The sequence below is a fragment of the Dermacentor albipictus genome, chromosome 6 (assembly GCF_038994185.2).
Source record: "Dermacentor albipictus isolate Rhodes 1998 colony chromosome 6, USDA_Dalb.pri_finalv2, whole genome shotgun sequence".
NCBI classification, from domain to species: Eukaryota; Metazoa; Arthropoda; class Arachnida; order Ixodida; family Ixodidae; genus Dermacentor; species Dermacentor albipictus.
The window spans coordinates 29,488,831-29,510,550 of NC_091826.1; the positions used below are offsets into that span (position 1 = coordinate 29,488,831).

A 21,720-nucleotide genomic window follows, 5' to 3' on the forward strand; every position below is an offset into this window, starting at 1 on the left:
CCCTTAAATGAGGTCGGGGGTAAAATAATCGTTCTAGATTAGTTTACTTCGCTACATCGGGATGACGTCACGCCAGCGTACGGCAACAGTTATCGCCGCTGATCTTCCTCCTCACACTCCCTTTCTAACCGTCTCGCGCAAAGCCCATATTAACATGCATCAAAGTAATAAACGTTGTCTTGGCCCAGCCACCGCTGTGTTGGTGCGGATTCTTCAGTGGCGACGAGGAATGCGGGACAACAGGCCACCCTTTTAGTACGACGCAGTCTTCGCCACCATGGGAGGATATGCCAGTCCGCCGTGGTTTGACGAGACGGGCGACAAGTGGCCAGCTTACCACGTTCGACTGGAGGCCTTCCTTGAAGGCAATGGCGTCACGGACTACAAGAAGAAGCGGGTCCTGTTCGTTGCAGCACTGACGACCCACACCGTGGGTGTACTATCAGCGTCAAATGAAACGTGAACAGAGGAGCGCGTGGCACAAGCCTAAGTGAAGGTATAGTAGGCGCCGTCTAGTCATCACCATTGACAGGCGCGCACATCCGACGCCACACGGCGCTCGTTTTGGGAGTCAAACGAACGGCCAAACGCGCAGGGCAAGCCCATGCCGTCCATCGTCGCCGCTGCCAAGCGATACCGCGCTGCGCAAGTTTGCCGATTGAAGGAATGAATGTGGCGCACAAGCGGCAAACTACATGAGCGGATCTATAACGATGATGGTGCAAACTGCCCCACGCGCGCTGATGTTCGCGCTGATAGCACTTGTGCTTTCGGCGAACTGGGCGACAATACTCGCCATGAACTGCAAATTTTAGCTTCTGTTTTATCTTTGTTTTCTCTATTTCGAATGCAAGAACTAGAACAGAAACAAAAACATGTCACCATAGGGGGATCGCACGGTGCGGCCAAACAGGATGAGCGTGCCTGTCAATGGTGATGGCTGGGCGGCATGCACTATACTTTCACTTATGCTTGGGCGACGCACTCCGCTGTTCACGTTTCATTTGACGCTGATAGTACTTAGTGGTCGATGCGCGCCACACAAGGCGAACGAACTTTCTAACGCCCAAGTGGTAGCTTTGTTGAATCAGCACTTTTCGCCGCAACTAAATGAGATAGCACAGTTTTACAGGTTCTCTACACGCGACCAGCTGCCAGGCGAACCTGTCAAAGATTTCATAGTGTCGTTCGTCAAATAGCGGACACATCCTATTTTGGCGCAACGTTGGATCGAATGCTGCAAGATCGTATCGTCCGTGGGCTGCAAAGCGCAGGAGCGCGTCGACAGTTGCTCGCGAAGTCGCAGCTGACGAGGAGGGAAGCAGAAGAAATTGTGCTATCAGTCAAAATGTCAGAAGGGAGCGCGCTGCAGATAATGAGCCGCGCCGCTGAAGGAAGCGTAGCACATGCGATGGGAGGACAGTCTTATCGCCCAAGAAACCGGCCACGGATTATTTCGTACAACCACTGCGGAGCGAAAGGGCACGAACCAGGGGATCGCCGGTTCCGTTCGGCAACATTCTTGAAGTGCCAACAGCGGGGTCATATCGTCCGAGCCTATTTCCGTCGGGAGAGAGAGTTCATTCTAGGGCCACCAAGGCTGTCGTGTCAGGTAAAAACCCTATCGTCTCAGGAGGAGGGCACATCTGTGGGCACGGACGGTATATTCGCGTTGGAAGCAGCGGAGTCATGTCAGCCACGCCGGTATCACGCAACCCATTGTACGCACATTGAACTGTGGGGGCATTCCAGTGGACATGCAGGTCGATACAGGGTCACTGGTGTCGGTCGTCACGTGGCCCACCTATGAGCAAGACAAAACAGTGTGGCCCAAGCTGCGTGGTTCGCCATTGAAACTGACTTGCTTCCTGGGAGAGCTTCCCGTTCGTGGACAACTCAAGCTCAAGGTTTCGTGAGGAAATCGGTCGACGGACGGATCCCTGACAGTCCTCGGTTGCTCGGGCGCCAACTTGTGCAGACGTGACCTGACCCAGGCGTTCAACATGCTCGAGGCGTCAGTAATGAACGTGAACACGACAGGTGAGCGAATGCTTTTCGTTGGGACGGACGATGTTAACGTGAACCGTTTGGTAACAGAATTCGCTGACGTGTTTGCGCCAGGCCTAGGTCTTGTGGTGGCCTCGCGGTCGCACAGCAGCAGCCAGACTTGGTAAAATATTATCGCGGAGTGTGCAGGAAAGGGAAGTGGTGCGAGGGTGCGCAACCGACCCGTAGAGGCTGGACAGACAGACAAACAGACAGACAAGAAACCTTAATTGGTCCCAAAGGGCTACGTGGTTGTGTAAAGGCTGAACGAACACAAAATAGTAGGTTGTTGCTTGTTCTTCAGGAACGCATTACTCGCTTCTTTCTGCTGATTTCCAGCCGCGCTCGCGTCCCGCACAAGTCTCACTTTGAGATGTGGGACAACGTGTTACCGAAATTCTGGACAGGACGCGAAGTTCCGTACACCTTTCGACAAGGATAGACGCTGAACTTCAGTGCCTTTGGCCGCGGGCATTATTGTCCCTGTGTCTCATTCTAAGTGGGTCGCACCGGTGGTGCCGGTAGTAAAGCGTAACGGCCGCATTAGCCTCTGCGGTGATTTTCACCTCACTGGGGTAAACAAAGCTTGTCACACTGAGCAATATCCGTTGCCCCGGGTGGAAGATATCATGAGAACGTTGAACGACGCTCAGGTTTTCGCCATGACCAATTTGCAGGAGGCTTACAATAAGCTACCATTGAACGAGGAAGCCCTGTTACTTACGACCATAACCCCACATAAGTTACTGCTTAGTTTCACTCGCCTGCCATTTGGAGTGGCTTCCGCGCCGACAGTGTTCCAACTCTGCATGGAGACCATCTTGCGAGGACTTCCTGGGGTTCAGATCTACTTAGACGACGTCATCATCGCAGAGCAACAAAGTGACTGCACCGCACTGCTCGAAGTATTGCAGTGGTTTCAGGAAAAATGGCGTGCGCTTAAAATGCGGACAAGTGCAAGTTCCGTCGAGCACAGGTGGATTTCCTGTGACATCAAATTAGCGCTCAGGGACGTCAACCAAAGTCGGAAAACGTGGATGCCATTCTTCAGATGAAGGGGCCGCGGAGCCTCGCAGAACTGAAGTTATATCTGGGCATGGTTACATACTACCACAAGTTCCGTCCCAATGCATCTATGGTCATGGCGCCACTGTATCAAGTGCTTCGCCAGGAAGCTAAGTGGAAGTGGGGTCCTAGTTAACAACGGGCGTTCAGCAAGGTAAAGGACCTCCCCGTGTCCGCTGACTTCCTGGTGCATTTAGACCCACGCAAGCCTCTAGTTCCGATATGCAATGATTCCCCGGAAGGAGTCGGTGCAGTGCTTTCTCACGCTGTCGGGGAAGGGGTGCGTCGGCCCATAGGCTTTGGTTCTCGAGTACTGACGGAAGCCGATCGAAATTATTCACAGCTGGAGCGCGAAGCTCTGGCTCTAGTTTTTGGCGTCTCGAAATTCCGACAATACCTACTCGGTAAGCCATTGACATTGTTGACTGACCACAAGCCGGTTGCGGGACTTTTTCATCCAGATAGGGCTGTACCAGTGATGGCCGCCACCTGAATCCAGGGATGGGTCCTGCTGCTGAGTGCATACGACTACGTCATCAAACACCAGCCGGGAAAGGACAACGTTTTAGCAGATGCCCTCAGCCGACTCCCGACGCCCGCAATGTCTCACACAGAGACCATGGAAAAAAAAAACTGGGGATGGTGAAAACCTCAGAAAACCTCAGTGACGGTGCTATGTCTGCGAAACAACTGGCCGCTCTCACCTCGCACGATGATGACTTGGCAAAGGTGCGAACATGGCTGCGGGAAGGATGGCCGAGAAACTTGAGGCCCAAGGACCTGCATTTGCGAGCATACTTCAACCGGAAGGCTGAGATAACGTGGAGTCATGGGCTTCTATCTGGGGCCATCGCGCAATCGTGCCTAACAGTGCAAGAGTGGGAGTGTTACGCCTGCTGCATGATACCCGTCAAGGTATTTGCTCAAGGAACTAGGCCGCTCCCTGCTGTGGTATCCGGGGATTGATAACGACATTGAGAACATGGTTAAGTCTTGTCCCTGCAGCGTACAAGCAGCGCCTATGCCCCCCCCCCCCCCCCCCCCCCCCCGAGCAAACCCCTGTCGCATGGCCAGAAACGGGCGAGCGTTGGTCCAGGCTGCTTATTGACTTTGCGGGGACGATCAATGGACACATGCTACACTCTAATGCTATCTTCGGCTGGTCGTTTCTGAGTGCTCTAGAGCGCTCTCGCGAGCGGCGTTGTCTTCGGCTGGTTGAAAGAGGGTGCGCGCCCTGCGTTCGGCTTGTTCTTCTCGATTGCTCTCCTCCATCTTGGAGCGCTCTGAGGCGCTCCGAGCCCTGTCGTCGGAGCAGTCATCGAGAATGAAACGTCATCGCAGCGCCGCGTCGCTGCTGTTGGCGACGGCCCACCGTAACCTTGGCAACCTAGGCCACTGCATGCTGGCGTCTCGACGAACGCTCGTCCCGCCGGCACGTCCACCGGTTTTTCCGGCAGCGCCGCGAGCTTTGGATAGGCGAATCATCGGACGTTGGCAGTAGTCGCGTGGTTTCGCATCGGCAATTTCCTCCTCGGAGATTGAGTCGCACGTTCGGCTTGCGCGCTTGTCCTCTGCCCTTGAGCTCGGGAAACGCGCCATCTACCCGACTCTGCTTCGGGGCATACAGGCGACGAGTCGAAGATACCATAAGAACAGTTTACACCCTTTGACGTGCCCCTTCTGCCACACAACGATAATCGTCATCTGCCTTGATGCGTTTCGTTTATTTAACGCTGCGAGCCCGGAACTTTCCAGTAACGAACGGTACGCGCGTTATCAGCATAGAACAGTTTACACCCTTTGGAGTGCCCCTTCTGATCGACGGGCGAAACTGTGTTAAACGTGTTTAGAAGCATGAACTTGCGGTCGCCACTGCGGCCGCTTTTTGTCGAGTCACGAGCGCTGACGCATAGGGCCGGCGGTGGCAAACGCAACAAGTCATTTTTTTTTTTCTGGGCTACACCTTCCCTGGGCCAATCTTCCTTGTTTCTTTCTTTTTACGAACGGTGCGTTATACCGCAGAGGAGCGTGGCAGAAGACGCGCTCTATAGAAGGAGACCGGCAAGATGAAAATGGGACAATTGATTTCCGTTGTATAAACGCAGTTCTGCCCGTCGAAGTCGCCACGGCGCATATCGCAAGAGGGCTAGCTCGCGGCTACATTCGGATATCACCGGCGTGCAAAGCGCAAGCGCGGAAACATGCACGCTTGCAGTTTCGGAGGGACGCGCATGCGTGCAGGCGTCGGTCTCGACACCAGGGGTTCACCGCTAGAAGGGGAGGAGGGTCGCTTTGCCACGCGCTCGCGCATCCCGCAAACTTTTGCTGTTGACTGTACGTGTAACGAAAGCTGTCTAGTAGTGTGAACAAATTATTGGCGCTTTTTTGCGTTTACGCTTACGATCCGTGCGAGCCATCCGTACGTAGCGCACTTAGTCTGAACGCGGCATAATTTCGAGTTTCGGTGACTCGGTGGAGCGATACGCAGTCGCTCCTCGCTGCCAGCACATCCCCGATAGCGTCGTCGCAATGTGGGCGACGCTGTCAGTCGCGGGGGGCGGAGTGCGCGCGAAATCGTGGCCGGCTTCGCCAAGTTGGTACCGCCGATGTGAAGATATTGAAGATATAACTTTGTTTAATATCGTTAATAAACAAACAAAAATGGATCCCGACATATACATCAATTTCAACAAAACAAGAGAAACTAGACGCAAGCACAGCAAAACGATTGTGATGCCACCGACTAAAACTACTGCTTATCGCTTCTCGTTTTTCCCTCGAACTATAGCAGAGTGCAATGCTCTACCGCAAGAAGTCGCTTGTATGTCCTTGGTTGATTCATTTGTGGCTGCCGTACAATCTTTGCAATGAAGCGTGTTCGTTTTAGAATCACCATTTTCCTATTTTTGTAATTTTGTACATGCTGCCTTTCCCGACGCAATAGTCTGTATCATTAAGCATTCTTTTTTTATGGTTCCTCGTAACCTAAGTTTTTGTTATTTTTGACTTGCAGTGCCGACTTTGTATACACTCACTCCTGCCTGGACTGCCAAGAGGCAGTTGGCAGTATGTAATAAATAAATAAATATGGTCGACGTACGTGGCATGAAACTATCGTTCGTCGCCAGTTCCCAAATTTATCGAAACGAATTGTTTTCTCAATCAAATTCGCGTTTTTTCGTTTGCCCGGTAGTTGGGAAAATTCTGCGGCCCCTTTCCATTCGAGAAAAATCGATCGGGGAGTGTACTTTGCATAAAAGGCCGAATTTCATTAAAAGGAAGTTGCGATATAACGAAGTGAATGGCCGATTTTACTGACTTCGCTATATCGAGGTTTAACTGACTCTGATTTGCAACCGATAAAACTCCCGCTGGGACCTGCAGAACCGCCCCTTCAAACGGGGGTACAGTGGGCATATTGCTGTACTCCCGTGGTGTGCCGAAGAAACGTCTACCTAAATGGCCTTTAACGGCCACTCAATGGGGAGCAAAGGCATGTAAACAGGGTGACGTGCTAGAGGACAAGCGAAATATGCTCATCTGGGTGTTTTTATGTTTAGTGTGCATAATTAAATCCTGGTTTTGGCGCGTGAAGCCGCAGAATTCATTCGTCCAGCTACGCAGTGCGCTCTCTCTGGCGTATTTCACTGCCTGTCGTGCGGCCTTCAGCCGGTTTTTTCTAACTGGGCAGCGTCCATATGGACTGGTGAACAGTATGGCGGGGTGTGGTGTGGGGTGTGCCGTTGCAAACATGCATTGCACCATATTTTCAATATGGTGACTAGTATCGCCTCCAACCTGCCTTGCCGGTTGCCATTTCATGATTACATCTATCTCGATTACGAGAGAGCCATAAATTTTTGTTACTGACGCTGTTTATTGCGCTACATCTTTCGAAACTTCCGCACACTTACCGTCTTATAAACACATACGTAATCATTGGGAATCGCGACGTTGGGGCTGGCGCCTGGATTTGGACACCACCTGTTACCGCGTGAGCTCCTTAGAAAAACTCCCCCGTGCATATGGACCTTGGAGGAGCGCTGGTGGTGCGTTTTACATGCCTTGTGCCTTTTAGCCGACATTGAAAGAAAAAAAAAGGAGGCACATATATAAAAGCGTCTATCTTGACTGTGTATATATTTCTTCCTGCACGGATATGCATAGCCTTTGTGTTTCTTGTTCGTCGTGGTCGCAATTTTTTTCTTTCTTGCTATGCCTCGGTTTATGAGATTTTACAATTGAGCAAAGAGTCGGTGAATTCATCAACATATGTTAACCTTGTTTCCACTTGTTCGGAATGAGATTGTGTTTATATAACATGCATTACGTAAAAAAAAGTTGGCCTTTTCTGACCAACATTTGCTGGGTTCTGGCCTTAAGCTGTCAACCAAGCAGCAGACGTTATAAAGCACATCACCGTCTGGACAATAAATGAAATTACTTGCTCTGTATACTAATCACCCTTTGCTTATGTAGCTTTTCTTATAACGTCTTTCTTTCCTGAAGAAAAAAAAAACAATCAAAATACTTTTTTTTTTGTAGCAGGTGAAGTTTATTTTTTTCAGCTGAGATGTCTCATGACGCGGCAGAAAACAAATTTGCTTAATTTGTTAACTCGCGTCAGCAGGTTGAATGAACGAAATGTGGATTAGTATAAATGCTGGTATTGCTCGGATGCACAATTATTTGCGAAAAAAAAGCTTTTTTTTTAAACCCGCACGTCGAAACGGTCTCATAGTTAAGTACAGTTATCGGTATCAGTTGCATTGAATATTTTATATGAATTCTACAAAGAAACAGCCCCATGCGGTATAGATGTGTAAACATATATATATATATATATATATATATATATATATATATATATATATATATATATATATATATATATATATATATATATATCTATATGTGTGAAATGTACAAAAAAAATTGTTCGAAGGCAACGACCGCAATAATGCTAAAACTTCCAACCAGCATCTTAAACATATGGGGGCCAGAAATTGCCGTCTTGCTGCAAGTTGCAACTCTCGTGTTGATGCCGCTTTGACATACCGGCGATTCTACCTGCAACTACAGTGCCCACGACCCACAATCCTGACGTTCCGAGTCCACTGTGTATTCTCGTTCCGCCATATTGCGCTTTTGAATGAGAAGTTTCGGAACCCCACGTTGCCCCGGTATGTGAGAACACGCGTGCGCAGACGCGTGGAGAACAGGGTTACTTTTGTTTGTGTTTTGTTGCTTCATTGCGCCCCTGCTTGGCATGATTCTGTGCTTGAAACAGGCAAAAAAGGAATTAACGCTAAATTTCAAACGAAGCTGGATTGACAAAAAAGAAAAGAAATCGATTCCTGTTTAAATGGTAGACAAGAAACATCGGCGGCGTGCACTATAGAATGAGCCTTACGGTGGTGGGGATGGTGGCAATGGTGATGACGTTAGAGGTGATTATAGTCTGGTTGATGAGGCCGGCCGCCATGGTATGCTTAGTGGCGCTATGCTGTTTGCCTGCTAAGCACGAGGTCGCCGGGTCGAATCCCGCCCATGGCAGCCATATTTCGATGGGGGCGAAATGGGAAAACGCCCGTGTACTTAGATTTAGGTGCACGTTAAAGAAAGCCCAGGTGGTCGGAATTCCTGGAGACCCCCCCCCCCCCCCCCCCTACGGCGTGCCTCATAACCGTATCGTAGTTTTGGCACGTAAAACACCAGAACTTATTTTAATATTTTAATTTCTTTTGAGGCCGGCGATTGCTCCACCTGTTGGGCCACTTCCTCGATAACCATTTCTTTACATCATACACAATTTTAAAACATGCTTGTGACAGATAGCGTAATTGTAGTCATTGAGCTAGATTGATTACTCGACGTGCCGGACACTATTCACACGAGAAATCGAAATGGATAATCGACTAATTTGCTGAAATTCGCTAATAAAGATTGCCAAATAATTTACGGCATATTGTAAGTTACGAATTGTCGCCGGTGAGATTGCAAGGCGTATCCACTCAGAACGACATCTAAGGATCGGATGGTTGTCGAGATGTGCGCCATGAAGCCCAGGCGCAGTGTTAACAGGCTAGAACGTGGACCCCGAGATTGCGCCGGCGCACCTTTGATGCGCCGTCTGAGATCTTTGAGACCGCGAATGCAGCATAAAGCTTCCTGTCAACATTACCCGAGGTAAATCTGGGCCGGTATTTTGTAGCGATTCCTTTTCCGATTCTATGCCTTTTCAGGCTTTTCGCGCTTGGCCAGTGGTCAGAGCGACGGTCTGCCCACATTATCAACGGGATCAGGCGGCCGTGTGTGGTGGATGATAAGAACAGCATAGAATAAGGCATAAGGCATCGCTACAAAATAGCGGCCCTGGTGCCGCCATCCTTTATATACATTGAAAAGGCTGGCGAGTAGATGAATTCTTAATCTTCACGTCTGTGGCTTCATACGTTCTTGTGGCGTAATATGTTTTAATTTTTCAACTTCTCTTTTTCTAAACGCACGAAGGCAATAATACTTGGGCCCATATGCATAATGAGGCCGAATTGTGGCGTTTTTAACCTGTCATTCTGATGAAAACGATAAATTTACAATTTCAGGAAGTCGTTTGAAGCCATATTGAAGAAGCTTGTGCAAGCCCATGTACTACCGATCAGCTCCACGCTGGCTGAACCGCAACATACCCCGGCGCGGTTATTTGCGACTTACTTCCAGTGCGTGGTGTGTTGTCAACCTCCCTTTCCAACGCAAGGTCAATATATCTAGCCGTTACTGGGCGATTTGTTTCATACACGTTCTTCCGTAATACGACGCATTTCTCCGTGCCACTCTTGTTTCGCATCCTAGTACACCAAACCAAGGTCGTCATCATCATCATCATCATCTTCATCATCTTCATCATCGTCACCATCATCATCCTACTCATCGGCCTATTTTATGTCCCTTGCAGGCTGATTACCCTGATTACCCAGGCTGATTACCCTCCAATCGCCCCGGCCTAAGCCAACCGAACCAAGATCGTCAATAACCAAAGATTGCTAACGTTCTTGACGGCACCGTTCTATATTTAAACATCCAAGAGCCAGGGCTACGGTTACAGAAAAATGTAGGCTTGTTCACACCCATAAGTACTTGTATGTTTCTCAAGCATTCCTCTTTTCGGACGAGCGTTCACGCGTGTGGGCCGCGCGTTACGAATTTGCCAAACTCGGGCTAGGACGCACGGGAGCTCTGGGAGCCCAGATCTCGTGCCACGTGGGGTGTCCCCCTGCGCCGCGGGCGACTCCAGGCGGGCTGTCCTGCAGACCCACGAGACAAATCGGGAAGAAGACGCGTTGAAGAAGAGGGCGTCGAGCCCGGAGGCGGACAGCCGAGCAGCGGTTCAGCGTTGGGCGGTGGGTGGGTCGTCGTGGAGTGCGCAGTCACCCCTGAACCACAATCCATCAAGATCTCTCTCTCTCTCTCTCTCCCCATACCCCGAACTCCTCCACCCGGGGTTAGGAGCTATTCCCTCTAGCTTTCGTACAACCCTGTATAAGAAAGCGGAGTGGGGGGGGGGGGGGGGTAGGGGAAGGAGGGGACGTCCCAGCGTGGCGGTCGGCAAGAAACGGGGGGCGAGACTTGGTGCTACGTAAAGCGGAACCGATGACTGTGAGCAGCCAGCCAACGATGTTCTTTCCATATTCGCCCGCTGCGCCGGCGTTGTTGTGAGCAGTACGCGTGGCCGATGCAGTTCTGATCCACCGGCCACGTCTGGCCACGTGGAGAGCCGACTGTATTTGACTCGTTTGCGATGTCGGTTGGGTCACTTGTGAACGCGGAGATTTTGGCAACTCTTCGAAGGTGTCTCGTAGGCAGCAGAAGTATTTTCGGCGCTATATCTGGCGTCAACGATTAGCCCGGGGAATGCGTCCATACGTTGTCGATCATTTCTAATAGATGCTATCTTGCGTAGGAGAGCAATGTTTTGTAATTGTTGGAGCCTGTTCTTTGTCACTTGCCGTTGCAGTCCAACTGGGTCGCCATCAGGAAAGCTCGCATACAGAACTCTGCAAGTAAGTTCCTACTTGGCTTTGTTTCTGCGACACAGAACCGCCTTTAAACTCTCATGATTGCAACTTGAAAGATGCTGTAGGTTAAACGCGCAATTCGGGCATTCAAAAACAGACAGGCGCATGCAGTTCTCGGACTAATAACCAAACGACCTCTTCCGGTTAACTTTTCTAGCTTTGACACAGCTGGCAAAAGTAGACGTTCATCTGCACGAACTCGATCTGATAATTAAAAAGAAGCACACTTACTGTCTCTCTTGGTATGAGTGTCTTGTTAGAAACGCCTTATTAAGAAAATATTGTGTTATGTGTTACAATAGCCTTCAGGCCTTCAGCAAGTTTCGTTTTGGGGTGCTCGCGTGGTCTCGTTGGTAGGGTCGAAAACATCGACGCGGGAACGCGCAAACCCTTCGCCCTAGAAATCTGAACGATGAAAAGCTTGCATTTACTAAGAAGTACTGATTCTACCTGATTGTGAGGAATTCGGTTGAGTTTGCCACAACACTTACCCGATCAACAACTTTGTCATGACGTTACTCGCTTCAGTATGAAAAGAACAGCAAGGACATTACAACAGCGTTGCACTTGCAGAAATGAAATCAAGAGTTCGTCGACAACGCGTCTAGTCGGGATTGCTCATAGCCAAGGGTAAAAACGGTCGCCGACCAAAAACACATTGAAAAAAAAAAGACCCAAGACATTTCGACTCTCATACGGGGGCCTTGTTCCCGATCTAACACTTACTACACTCGCTTAACGCTTTATCAAAGCATGGGTGTACGAGTGCTTTAAATTGAATGTTTGTTTTTAGCGAAGTATCTTCCTGTTCGCGTGGGCGCTTCAAGAACGACCAGTTACAAAGGAAATGTATTTGCCTTCATGACACAATGTGGACGCGACAGCGACGATTGACGTAGAAACTCAAAGTGGCCAGTCCAGTTTATTTGCTTCCCTTCGTTTCGCTTCACGCTGCATTGCGAAATTATGTTGTACCGGCTCGCACAAACCACATGCCCTGTGAAAAATTTTTTCTTTTCGAGCGCTCCAACAAACTACATGTACGCAGCAAAGCCGTCGTACGAGAAAGCTTCGATCGTTCGTGCTGTTACACGTGGTCGCCTGCATTAAGTTTCCCTTGGCCGAACTGGGTGCACTGCACCGTACTACGACCGCCAAGTGCAACTCGGGCGTATTTCCCAACAGCATTTTTCCCCGCTCGGCTTGTGCATCGAGATGCCGAAGACTGTGGGAGCGCGCGTTCGTGCGTGTTGTACATGTAGGTGTGAGTACAAAGCACTGACGCAGCGTTGCCAACTGAAAGCGGCAACCATAACTCATTAGCAAGTCAGATTTTGGTTGCCGATAGAGCGAGTCGCTTCTAGAGAGACGTGGAAAGAGCGGCATTGCGTACAGAGAAATGCCGAATTTCTAAGAGAGAAAATCTAAAAAAAAGAATAGTATGAGAAAACGAACAAAATACACACTTTAAAGTTCATTAAGATCGACGAGTCGTCGAAAGGAACATGAGCGAGAATGCTATAACCTAATGCTTTGCATCGTAGAGATTCATTTACGTGCGTTCACCGAACGGTTGTGCTAGAGAAAGCAGGATGGGTACAAATCGGCGTCAATAATTTCGATTTAGGTAATTTGCGTTGACCCTAACGGAACAGCCGCTGAATGAGCTCGACAAGCAAAAAAAAGTTTGCTGACTTTACGCCTATAAAGTTTGAGGGAGTGATCACCACAGGGCGCGGCCACGCTTGCGGTTTTTTCAATAGCCGGCCGTTCGTCTTCTGCTTGCAAATGTTGGCAGTCCACACAATTTTTGTACGTTTTACAAGCAAACTTGTTTTCCTACTGACTCGCTGTTTTGTCTACGTAAATTCTCCATACTGTGCCGTCCCTCCGTTTCCAGTTCTCTCTGTTCCGCTTTGAAGTCTTTTACGACTGTATACTTCCCGTTATACTTGTGGTCCGATACGTGCAGCGGCGGTTTGTTGACCTATCATGACTCAATGTTCAAGAGTCATTGAGGGTCCGGAGCCCGGGAGTACATTCCAAGTCGCTCGCCTGGTAGCTTCGGTGAGTCGAACGATGTTCACACAAATCGTAAATGATGCGGGGGTGTCTAGCACAAAATCCTTGAGCGTCGGTAGAATTTCGGCCCTCCGCTTTGGCGTTGTTTCTCTTATCACTGCCGAAGCACGGCTATGCCCTGTGTTCCATTACGCACCCGCCGTGGTTGCTCAGTGCCTATGGTGTTGCGCTGCTAAGCACGAGATCGCAGGACCCAATCCCGGCCGCGGCGGCCGCATTTCGATGAGGGTGAAGAAAAAAATCCCTTGCTCAGCGCTTTGGGGCCACGTTAAAGATCCGGAGTCCCTCACTACGTTGTGCATCATAAGCAAATCGGGATATTGGCACGTAAAACCTCAGAATTCAATTAGAAACCGGTCTCCGCCTCGGCACTCCATATCTACTATATATATATATATATATATATATATATATATATATATATATATATATATATATATATATATATATTATGTGAAGCGGATGTAAGCTCCGTGCCTCGACAGAAGCGGTCACTATCCTCATCATTGACATTCTTCGGCAATTCTTGCAAAACATAGCGTTTTCTTTAGCAGATAGGCGATGCTCGTTCTCAACTCAGTGGTGTCGATCGAACATCTTTGAGTCGATGATCGTTTGGGAATACGGAGGGCAATAGTGCAGTTGAATAGCGACACGAAATTGGCAAGCAGGGTCGTGCATATTGACGCTTATCAGCTGACATGCAAGAGAGAGAGAGAGAGATAGAGAGAAAGGCAACGGAAAGACAGGGAGGTTAACCAGAGATTATCTCCGGTTGGCCATGTACTGGGGGAAGGGCAAGGGGATGCGATAGGTGCGAGAAAATTATCAAAAAATAAAATTCAAAGAGCTTACACACACACACACGTACACGAGATACACACGAACTGTTTCTGTGGGCACAGTCACGCAGCCTGAAGAGGCGTCCCTAGTGTTACGCAGCGTGACCGGACAACCTAACGTCATACGGTGTACAGTCACAATTTGTCAGAAAGTCCCGTGTCTTCTACGAACCGCAGCAGCGCCTTCATAGCAGATCGCGCTGATGTTCGCGTAGGGAAGTTGCCAAGCTTCACCGTTAAGTCAGCTTGCAGCTTAGCCTAGTAACTACAACACCATGCGCATTGCAACTGCGTGATTTCTGTTCCCTCTGTATCCGGCATGGAACACACGCAATCAGGACGAAGATGCTTAGAAAGTCTGGACTGTGAAGCCGGGTGTACCAGATAATTAGTCTGCTTTATTTTTACTATTTCTAAAAGCAGGACGAGTTCGTTACGGGCATTTCTAAGTGTAGTTAACAGTTCTAAGAAAGAGGGAGCACAAAATGCACAGAACCGGCATTGGCGATCTGTGCATCTTGTGTTTGCGTTTCAGTTTTCTTATCGTTGTTGTTACGTTTCATAATGCATTTAGCTTACTTGAAGTTTCTGTGAGCAATGTGTGAACGCGATAGGAATTTTAGTTTTATTTCATATTGTTGCTTGTCTGTTTCTTTTGTTCTGTTTACGCCTGAGCCGGCCTAACATTGATGTGTAGTTTTTCTCTAACCAAGAAGTAGCAGTCGTCGACATTGCCTACAACGCCAAGCTCTCCTGCGCGCACAAGTAATCATAATAATCGATCAATCACTCACTCACTCATGTTTAATAATAATAATAATAATAATAATAATAATAATAATATAATAATAATAATAATAATAATAATAATAATAATCATAATAATAATAATAGACATTATTAATAATGTCCCCAAACCCGCCGTGGTTGCTCAGTGGCTATGGTGTTACGCTGCTGAGCACGAGGTCACGGGATCGAATCCCGGCCACGGTGGCCGCGTTTCGGTAGGGGCGAAATGCGAAAACACCCGTGTACTTAGATTTAGGTGCACGTTAAAGAACCCCAGGTGGTTGAAATTTTCCGAGTCCTCCACTACGGCGTGCCTCATAATCAGAAAGTGGTTTTGGCACGTAAAAGCCCATAATTTAATAATGCCCCCAACAACAAGATACTTGAAGCGTTGAACAAATTCCCGCATGACCCACGTGTGTTCCAGAGGTTTGGCGTCCCAATGCAAGCGCAGTGTCCCGAATGGCTTAGGAGTTTCGTTCCATGGTAGGAACACTTGAGTTTCACTGACGAGTGTGAGATCCAGGCTGTAATTTGCGGGCGCGGCGGCCGGATTTTCCTGATGCCACACAGAAAAGATAATGTGCTTACTATAGGCGAACGTTAAAGCGCCGCTCTATGTTGTAATAACACCAAAGAAAAAAAATAGCTGTGTCTATCCGCAGCTCACTGTTAATCATTGAAAAGTGAAGGCGTATTATTACTGTACTATGCACTACTTACTGATACATAAAATACCACAAAAAAGAAGAAAAGAACTTGTGGGTGTACATAAAAAACAGGCATGCCTTCTGAGACAGGCTTTGAAAGCACTCAGGCAAGCCTTAAAATATATATGCATAGTATTTGAGCGTACTTGAACCGAAATGGTACTGGTAGCAGCAGAAAGTCAATATAAATGCAACTGAATTTTCGTAGCAGTGGTTTGTAAAGGATACCGCCCCTGCGTAAATAGTACAATGTGGACCAAACAAAGCCAAGACTAGTGACTGGGGTCACAAAAAAATACTGCGTGTCAGCCGAAATAGTACCGATGTCAATGCTACGTCAACAGAAATGCAAATGAATTGCTGTAGCAATTTTTTAAGGGTACGTAAAGCCCCTGCGTAAATTGTACAACGTCGATGAAACAAAGGCAACGCATGCACATGCACGCACACGCACACACACACACACACACACAAAAAAAGATGCGCGTCATTTCTCGCTGTTACTTTCACGGAAGAGAAACCTAAGCGAAGAGCGCTTGGAAAACAAAAAATGACAAATGGGGGAAGGGGGCGGCGTTTCTTTGCGTGAGAACTAGGAAGGGCGCGGGAGCGAGAGGAAGTTATTCATTGGCAAGTATAATTTGATAACGGGGTGGGGATGCGGTTGCTTCTCTGCATAGCTTTAGAGCGCCGAAGGGACGGGGTTGGCGGGGGGTGGGTGAACCGGAATAGAGATGAGATCTTTGCACTTAATAAATCTGTGGCGGTTGGCCCCGGTCAGAGTCGCCGCATGTGAAAGGGCGAACAAGGGAGAATGCCCTCGAGGCACAGACAAAATAAAAAGCGACTCAAGTTGGTTACTTTTTCAATACATATGATCGTGCAATTTTTGTTAATTTTTTCGTTGAAGAAATGTTGCTCCTTAGTCACTTAAAAAAATATCTGTCGCTTTGAACACCCCTTTGTTCGTTCACTTTTCATTTACTCTGCCAGAAAGACAGTGATCTTTGTTCCCGTTTTCTTTTGTTCTCTTCCCGAATTTATTGGTTTATTTTTTCTGTTTAGAGACCTCACGCTTTATTTTGTTTACAAGGTGTCGGTTGTTGTGGGACGTTAAGCCGTTAGGTTCACTTGTTTAATTTGCGTCGTGAATGAAAGAAAAGAGAACTCAGTACAATGAACAAAAGTTGATAGAGCTCCTAAATAATGGGCCCACTGGGAAACTTACACATATAACCCAAACATGAAAAGTGTAATAATCCCGCGCACACACTTTCTTCGTTGCAATTCAGTGAAATCAGTGATGCGGGTTGGTTTAGTTTTGAGTCAGATGTTTGTAATCTGTGTCATACTGGGCGTTTTGCTACTAACGGGTATTACTTAAAATATGACCTCCGCGGCCACAAACCTTCGCCCGTAAGAAATTTTAAAAGTGAAATGTTCACCTTAGCGCGGCTGGGTTTACCGTGGAGAAAGGAATCTTAGAATTCTCAAGACATCTATGAAAGACTCAAAACAATTCTAGTTCATTGGCGCTTTCAATTCATATGTGATATTTTTGACTTGTGATTCATCTGTTTTGAAAAAGACAGACTGTATTCCTCTATTTTCAAAAGGACCTCTGTTTTGCCATGCTGTAGTATCGTTGCGTTGAAGGTTTGATGCCAGATGCATCCGCGTCATCAGTTTTCTCTTTGCTGTGACATTGCTTAAGAGCTTGCAACTGGGTTTGTTTTGCCTGTCCTACTTGTCACGCCATCTCCGTGTCGTTGCCGTGGCAGTAAGGCCACTTCTTGATTATCATATTTACCTTATACAAGGAGCAAAAAGAAAAGAAAGAACGAAGCTTTGCCCAACCATTGCTTCGGTTTTTTGATAGGGTGGGTGGTGAGCGTACGCTAACTTCGGCTGCGTTACTTCTAACACTCCCTATTTGGAGTGAACACACTCCCCTAATACCATAAATACTTGTGAAAATAAACTTTGACTTTACACAACTAGAAACTCCATCAAAAACCATGGAATGCGGAAGCCTCTAATGACTTTTATGTTTTGGTAGCGCGTCCGTTACAGCTGCTGTACGAAGCGTCTTTGTGCGAGTTATGGCGAAAGACGCGTCGTAAGCGAATCGCTTACGAGATTCAGGACGCTGATAAAGGCGCCTATTGCACTTTGGAAAAAGAAATAATTGTAGTGTTTGGTAAAGGAAAAACACCAGAATCTCTGCGTATTCGTCTTGGTAAAGTTGCTGATCGATGTGTGAAAAATGTTAAATGCATAGTCACATACGGGTACAAATGGTTGTTACAGGTCAAGGACTGACTTCGCGATACGCGTTCTTCGTTTATAATCGGAGCTTTATGCCCTGTGTTTGCACAGTGTGTGCAGTTTGTTTATTCCACTGTAAGCGGGAGTGAAAATTCTTGACTGATATTTTTTATATATAGTACAACCTAGATCAGCTTCTTTATTTCGTTTTTTTTATTGCAGTTAGCGACGATTTCGGGATAGCGGGCCTCAAGCAGCCAAACCTCTCATCCTGTCGCAGTTTCATAGACAACCTCATTGTTAGGGAAAAAGAAAACAGAAGCAAAGCCACAGCATTCTGCTAAATTTTGTTGTTCGTGCGAGGAGCGGTCACGGTGCGCGACAGAAATTGTCAAGCATGGCGAACTATGACGGATGGTGCCTCGTCGCACTGGAAGCGCGCGCGTGCATGAGGAAGATGGGAAGATGCAACAAACCGTGTTATGAAACGCTCGGACAACAAGAACGTTAAAACGAAATGCCGGGCTGAGGAGCAACACTGTAGGCACTGCTGTTCGCGGCGAAGCGGTCCCACGGAAAGAGCCAGTCAAGTGGCAACGACCGGGTAGCGACGTTGACGGTCGGAGAGCGCGCGCACGCGCGCGGCGATGCTTCCCCCCTGCGCTTCACGCTTCATCCACTTGCGAGATTGTAGTGTGAGAAAGCTGGACGTGGCGGGGTGCTTTATTCGATTTTGTACCGCGCGATGCATATGCGTACATCAAAACAAACATACATCCTATGTATGTGTGTGTGTGTGTGTGTGTGTGTGTGTGTGTGCGTGTGTGTGTGTGTGTGCGTGTGTGTGTGCGTGTGCGTGTGCGTGTGCGTGTGCGTGTGCGTGTGCGTGTGCGTGTGCGTGTGCGTGTGCGTGCGCGTGCGCGTGCGCGTGCGTGCGTGCGTGCGTGCGTGTGTGTGTGTGTGTGTGTGTGTGTGTGTGTGTGCGTGTGTGTATATGCGTGCATGTGTGTGTGCGTACATACGTACTATTGCGCAGTAACTATTCCTGGCCCTGCATGTTCTGGGGAACGCCTCGACTAGACCAACTTTATCATAGCGCGTTTCCTTTCCTCGGTGGAATACTCAACGATTTCTGGAACCAACCATCCCTGCCTCCCTTCGAGTGGAGGCATAAATCTTTTGCGGTTACTTGCGCGCAGATAGCGTGTCGAAACACTGCTTCGACACTCGCTCGATGCTTCCGGAGCGCCGTTCACTGTTCGGCGACTCGCCGGAAGAGCGGAGAGCAAATAAGCCGCTCCCACTTCCGACAGGCGGAAGCGGTTTCTTTTCACCCGTGCGGCGTTCGCGCAAGCCTGTAGCTTTGTTCAGCGTCTTGGCTTTCATGCGAATCTTCTACGAGAGTTGATATCGGACTGCTGTCTGATTCCCTCGCGAATGTCAATTGGTCGCTTTGAGCATCCCCACCCCTTCAATTTCTCGCGCTGTACAAACTATGATTATCATAAGGGAAACCTGCATCTGAAATATGATTTCCTCAAAAGGAAGAGCATCACCATAACAGTAGAGTTATGGTGATGGCAGCTTCTAGATTACAAATTTTCTAAATATTTCCATTTTAGTGCAACCATTTCCTGTCTTGTAGTGTGCTGTGTAATGCAACCGTATTTCACTTATGTATAAGCATACACGGGGGTGATTAGGAATTAGCATCGTTTACTCCTGCGTGTTAGAGGAATTTTCGAGCTAGCATAAAGCGTTACATCTACACAGCGCTCTCGTTCCCTGGATAATGCAGTGCCATGTAGAGCGGTTGAAGGTCGAGCATAAAGTTTTAACGTGTCGGTGTTAGTTCTGGTGGATTATTTCTTCATGCGAAAAGCTCTTCTTGCACAAAACTTAGAAAGAGGAAGCGCACGAGGAAGAAAAAACTGAAACTATTAGCATTGTCCCGGTGCTTGGTTGCTAACCACTGAAGCATGGAAGCCGTGCTCAAGGAGAGAGGAGGGACAGTGTAACGGACATGTGACTGGAGTAGAGAGCCATGAAAGTAACGGAAAGGAGACGGCATGAATACCGAAAATTTGCGATCTTTTTTTACGTTTTCGGCAAGTCTGTATCTCTTGCTGCGGATAGTGGCAGTGCAGCAACTCTGGAAAGATATCATCTCTGATTATGTGCTCTTGTTGATGACTAACAACATGGCACTAAGACTTTTCTCTCTCTCTCTCTCTCTCTCTCTCTTAGTTTTATGTAACTGTCTTTCTAAAGCGAATGGTTCAGATATATTTTGATCAGGCTGCTTCTAAACAAAGTTCTTTGTCAGCACACGGTTAGTCGCGCACCTGCCGTATTGCAGTTATTTAAGAGGCTGTTCACCAAAATATATTTCACTAACACTCAATCAAATCTCCCTTACATTCTTTAGGATGCAGCGCTTGGTAATAGTAACATTGCAGTGTGCAGACAAACCTGTGCGAAATTACACACAGAAGGAGAGAGAGAAAGCAAGAAGAGGAAAGGTAGGAGCGTCAGAAACACGAGGGGCTAGTTTGCTACTTTAAAGAATGTGTTCACAGGCGAGTTAGTACACTGTTCTTGAAAACTTGTTCGTGCAGCGCAAATGGACAGGACATAAAGGAACGCTACATTAGGATTATGCCCAAGTAGCCAGTATCTGCAAAGGTTCATCCGTAGCACGGGTGTCCTATCATATTTACTTATCACAGATTACTACTTAGCACGGTTAAGACTAGGCTTGCTGATACTGAAGTAATTATTGGTTTAAGTGCGTCATAGACTTCCTAGTAGTACAGTCACGTCTCGTTAATGTGGACGTTCCCGTTTGCCAGGAAAATAGTCCATAACGCGAGTGGTCTATAATAAAGAATCATGGCAAGAAAAAGAAACATCGTCATGAACCTAAGAAAAAGCCGAACTACCATTTATAATTGCCACGCTTCCTGCTATCAGCACGTACGTGCACCTTGCCCTGCTCTGCTTTTATGACCAACACTACACTACACTGACCTTTACGAGGTACCTCCCCACCCTCCCTATGTAGTAAGCGAGGGGGGAGGTGAAGACGGTTTATGTTTCACATCCCCTTTCAAGCCTACTATCATTTTTGTTACACTTCCGATCGAATCAGAAATCGTCTAACGTTGTTTTTGTTACCTGCTTTGTGACTGTCCCCGTTAGAAAGTGCCAAGAACAGTGCTCGTGACCGCACCCGAAAAACTGGACAATCGCCCCTTTACAGAGTAAAAAAGCTCTAGGACGCTGGTCCAGACAGGCTTCGGCACTCAAGGCCTTCAGGGCTTCGCTGAAGTTTCTAAGAACGTGCGAATTGCGCGACCGCCTTTGAATGTTGTAGCGCGTAGTTTCGCGTTACTGTGTGAATTTTATGGTTTCCATTTTTTTCCTCTTCTTCTTCTTTCTCCTTTTATTCCCTTTACCCCTTTCCCCAGCACAAGGTAGCAAGCCGGTGCTTACACTGGCTAACCTTCCTGTCTTTCCTCCCCTTTGCCTCCTCCTCCCTCCTCGTGCTATCAGTGATTGATCACTGAAGAACTTATCGTTTACGAAGAAGCCGGCCAACAGTTTAGATTTTGTGGAAATAAAACGCTTGCTCACATGCATGCAAGTGTTTGTGACATAAATCGATCGGCAACAGCAAGCATAACACAAACGGAGGGGTATAGCTTATCAATAACAAATCAACACAACAGGCAGGTTCAGAGCGTTTGGCGGGGTCACCCCTATTGTCGAGTTCATCGAGGAGGGTAAACATCTGTCTGGCTCAACAACCACACGTTGCCATCTATGCGGAGGCGTGTTTCC

At 47.9% G+C, this 21,720-nt stretch overlaps 1 protein-coding gene across 1 annotated transcript in view; it reads left to right on the plus strand.

Moving 5' to 3' along the window:
• The first annotated feature begins 1,308 nt into the window (after nt 1–1,308).
• The window catches only part of LOC135905109 (GILT-like protein 1), a 213,445-nt gene continuing 193,033 nt past the window's right edge, over nt 1,309–21,720 (plus strand). The window contains exon 1 of the mRNA XM_065436099.1: nt 1,309–2,040. The gene's annotated coding sequence lies outside the window, so the exon portion shown is untranslated. The remainder of the gene's footprint in view (nt 2,041–21,720) is intronic.